Raw genomic sequence first — 5123 nt, 5'->3', positions numbered from 1 at the left:
TGGGCATATTACCTGCCGGGAGTGGAGGGGAGCAGGCAGACAGAGGAGGTGAAATGCCTTTCCATTAATTTTTTTCTGCTTGATGCTCCCGAATTCACAGCTATTAAGATAAATTTATGTGAATCAGGTCTTTCTCTCCAGGATCTTGTGACTTTCGCCTGTCTCCATATAAAATTTAATAACCCTGTTTGTGAATCAAATCATTCCCTCAACAACAGATTCAATCTGGGTTGCCACCTGTCTGGCTTTGGACAGGAGCAACCAAATTGGGCAGCTGGGCTCCAGCTTTTCACAGGATGGCTGCTTGGTTGGCTGAAGGGGAGCTTCGTTTGCTCTAAGGGGGTTTTCCAGAGCAAAAGCTAGATGTACTGAAGGGGAAAGGAAGACAGCCTTCCATATTCCCCAGGCCCTGTTTTTCTTTAAATGACCAAATTGGTGACAGCCCTATTTTAAAAACACAAGAACTCATAACAGTCCAAAGCAAGTGGTGGAATAGGTTACCAACCAAGGAGGTCTTATGCCCACTCATTTTTCTTCTACAATTAGCCATTTCAGGAGGGAAAAAGTCACAAATACATGAGTTATGTTCCTAAATGTATTTCTAAAGTTCTTAAGTTTTATTGAGCATGAAAGTTGGTCTTTCCCTGTGTTAAGGATTGAAGAAGCTATAGAACCAGCTAGTAGCTCAATGGTGCAAAGTCTTATGATTTAAACTTGACATTTGCAATTTTTTGCTGTAAAATATTACTTTCTTTATTTCAAGACTTTAGTTGAAAACCTCATAATTCCTTTTAAGCTCCATTTGATTGTCAATTGCACAACTCTCTCTAAAGCTTAGGGCTTATGATTTTCATACACACATGATTTATGCTTTGTGTGGCACAATATAATGTACTTTGGTGCAGCTCCTACTTATTTCCTCTTGCATCCTGAGAGCCTTCCCTTTTAGAGACTGGGCTTTTATAGTGAAGCTATGAAAGAGTTGTGACCCGACACTTGGTCTCCCTGAAGGATCTTTTTCGCTGCCACAGCCAGCCTTCTGTATCACTCCATTTAATGCATTTTCAGAAAATGGTGATCTGGCTATCTACACATTTGGATAATACAATGAAATAAATTTTCACTACTGGAGGTGTCAATAACTGGCCACTGAAAGCCCATTCATTGCCTCAAGAATGGGGACAAGCATGCGGAACTTGTTTTGGAAGTTGCAAACAATGAGATTTCTTTTAATCCACTTACTGTGAAAAAATCATGAAGCATGAGGCACATCCCAGGGATGGCGGAGCCTGGTGGGCTGCCGTCTATGGTGTCGCACAGAGTCGGACACGACTTAGCAGCAGCAGCAGCAGCAGCAGAAGATCTGCAATGGGGAAATCCCATCTCCATTTTATTAACAACATGCTGGATGAATCCGATGTGTTTTTAATCCAGATGCAGAACTCCAGGTCCATCCAAGCTGCTAACTAGAGTATAAAATTTAAGTTACTGTCCTCCTTAAACAAAAACACTTAAACTACCAAAATGTCACAAGGAAATCTTGAGTTTTCTGAGGAGAAATCACACAGGAAACATGTGATTTTGTTCATCCTAATTATGACTCATAAATCTTATTTGTGGATGCCAAAAACGAGAGGGAGATGTAGAGACTGTTAAGTCCTTTAAACATCCTTATTTGCAGATGGGAGAACTGAGACCTAGAAAGGTTAAATATATTGCTCAGTATTACATACATACACAATGAAACCGTCTAACTATTCCTTATATACAATCATTCCAATCAAGCCATAAGCAGTGTAAATATATGAGAAAATATCAAATGTTTTTGTCATACTTTGTTAATATTTTTCAAGCACTTAAACATTAAAACTTTCCTGCCCTATAAAAAGTGATTTTTAAAAAATCACTGATTTAAAGTAAGAGAAAATGGGTGTTATTCTTTGTTCACTTATCTGGAAATTGTGAAACAGAATTAAAATTTTAAAGACATTTTCAGTGTTTGAAAGAATTGGCATACCTCTGTCACTTGTAGTCTGCTGCTGCTGCTAAGTCGCTTCAGTTGTGTCTGACTCTGTGCAGCCCCAGAGACGGCAGCCCACCAGGCTCCTCCGTCCCTGGGATTCTCCAGGCAAGAACACTGGAGTGGGTTGCCGTTTCCTTCTCCAATGTATGAAAGTGAAAAGTCAAAGTGAAGTCACTCAGTCGTGTCCAACTGTTCGCGACCCCATGGACTGCAGCCTACCAGGCTCCTCCGTCCATGGGATTTTCCAGGCAAGAGTGAGTACTGGAGTGGGGTGCCATTGCCTTCTCCGGTCACTTGTAGTTTAGATTTTTTAAAATTCTTCTTCCAGTTTTCTGCCCTCTTTACTGCCCATTTTTTGGCTTTTTACCATCTCCTTCAGTCTCTATAGGGAGGAAACTAAGAGTCAAGAAGATGATTTTGTCATAACTTGATGAGATATTTCATGGAGGATATAAGACAGAACTCCAGATAGAATGTAGTTTATCATACTGACCCACGGTTTTCCCTTGTTCCTAGGATGATGAGTAATCAGGAATAACCTTGATTATATTGCCGTGCCCTCGCCCAGGGGGTCTTCCCAACCCAGGGATCGAACCCAAATCTCCCACATTGCAGGTGGATTCTTTACCGTCTGAGCCACAAGGGAAGCCCATATTAAAAGAAGGAAAGGGAATATTTTGTCAGTTTTTCAGTAATTCTGCTGAAGAGTTAGACGTATTTGTACATGAATCTGTCTGAGTTTCAGTGATTGCCTTAGAGGTTGAACTTCAGGATATGCCTGAATTATTAAGCCTCTGCCCCACTGGTGTGGCTAGGTTATAGGAGAGCTGAGTAAAGTGAAATAAAATTATGCCAACCAAGAAAAAACAAGTGTCCCAGAATTTTTAAAGTGACTGTTTCAATCTAGATCTAACCTGAAATTTCTGACAATGTGTTCAGACTCTGGGAAGTATATTCAAGTTAAGGAAACTTCTGAAATCTAAGATGGGGACCACTAATGAAGCCTGAACTTTGATGAGCATGACCCTCCACACAACTTACCCACTCCTGAGAATTTCAAAACCGATCATCATCAAAATGACTAGTACTCAGCTTGTAACTGGGCTTCCCAAGTGGCTCAGTGGTAAAGAATCCACCTGCTAATTCAGGAGAGACAGGAGATGCAGGGTCAGTCTCTGGGTCAGGAAGATCCCCTAGAGGAGGAAATGGTGACCCACTCCAGTATTCTTGCCTGGAAAGTCCCATGGACAGAGGAGCTTAGCAGACTACAGTCCATGGGGATGCAAAGAGTTGGGCACAACTGAGCGACTGAGCACGTATGCAAAACCACTGCTTAGAGAAGGACCAGGTGCTGAAGGAGAAAGCGGTGACTGGTGGAAGGCATGGGCGGTGATGGGCCAGGCCCTACAGCCACCAAACAGGCACGGACTGCAGTTTCCTAATGCCACCAGGGGACTGGGCACGTAGCTTCTCAAGGTGAGGTCCTGAGCCCTCCAACTCTGCATCCAGCAACACGCCCTCCCCCAACCCCAGGAGCTCTCGCGCACTCTAGAGTTTAAAATGTTCCGACTAAAAGACCTACACATTTCTTGTAAACGTGAGGTTATTAATCACTTATGCTTTAGCAATTTGAACTCTAATATTACAGTGTGAGGAAAAGACTTGAAGAGACACTGATGACTGATTTAAAATACCCCTTCAGACCACAGGAGTACTTCATTAGGCAAACTCGTCAATGACTTTCTTCTTAAATGCATTTGCTCACGAGAACTTCAATGGTTGTCACTATGCCTTTTTTTCCCTCCCCATTCAGTGTTTTGTTTCCAATACAGTAATAACCTATGGTTTTTTTATATGCTCAGCTTATGAAAGCAGTCTTCCATTCTTTTTTCAATGGATTTATTTTTATTTAATGTATTTTTTATTGAGTGTAGTTGCCGCAACAATATTTTTTGAGGTAACAATATAAATATTAGTTCCAGGTATACAACATAGTGACTCAATATTTTTATAGATTATATTATAGATTATGTAGATTATAGATTTTATATAAAGCTATATGAATCCATATAAAGATGCCATTTGCTTTTCAGGTTCTCACTCTACTATAATAGTTTTCTTTAACAAAAAATAATTTGTGGGCTAAGAATACTGTAAGGTAGCCTCTGCCTAATTTTCTCACCTATTTAAATTACTATGTCATAACTTTAAGAAATACCATGAATTCATATATATAGTAACATCATTGTTTTTGCCGTTTTTACTTTCTGAAATAAAATGAAAACTTAAAATATCCCAAATTAATACTCTCTCAGGATGGTACAAGGAGTTCAGTTCTGTAACATCATAAAATTTTACACATCTACACATTTTTCTTATATTTAAACATTAATTAAAGGCAGGTGAGGTATACTAGATTCCAAACATGCATATTGTCTTTTGGCAAGCAATTTTTAGAGATCACTTTTCCTACCCTGATGCCAGAGTGCTAATTCTTTCTTCTTGTTACTACCAGATTTTAACGACCCCATGGCATGCTGGACCCCACGCAGTCCATGGGGTTGCAAAGAGTCAGACATGACTGAGTGACTGAACTGAACCAGATTTACAAATCCAACTTGTGAGCACAGGGTGGGAAGGAGAGGATGGGATGAGTTGGAAGACTGTGACTGACACACACACACCAATGTGCAGAACAGGCAGCTAGTGGGAAGCACGGGGAGCTCAGCGCAGTGCTCCCGGTGACCTAGATGGGTGGGGTGAGGGTGGGGTGGGAGGGAGGTCTAAGAGGGAGGGGATACATGTATTCATATGGCTGATTCACTTCAGTGTACAGCAGAAATGAACACAACATTGGAAAGCAGTTATATCCCAATAAAATGTTTTTTTAATCAAAGAGGCATTTCCTGCATGGAGCCTACAAGGTTTCTCTGATGCAATGTGTATCAATTTGTGTGCTTGCATGGTTAAAATGAAAGGCGAAGTACATGCCGAGCAGTCAGCAACTCTTCCTATCTGCTTAATATTGCTCATGGAGGAACAATATATCGTGTGCTTTCTGTATACTCTTGGAAGGTAAATTTTTTTTTTTCCTTGCTTG

This window comes from Bos indicus x Bos taurus, chromosome 10 (genome assembly GCF_003369695.1).
Source record: "Bos indicus x Bos taurus breed Angus x Brahman F1 hybrid chromosome 10, Bos_hybrid_MaternalHap_v2.0, whole genome shotgun sequence".
NCBI classification, from domain to species: domain Eukaryota; kingdom Metazoa; phylum Chordata; class Mammalia; order Artiodactyla; family Bovidae; genus Bos; species Bos indicus x Bos taurus.
The sequence above is the reverse complement of the archived record's forward strand: the minus strand, read 5'-3'. Positions refer to the sequence as shown.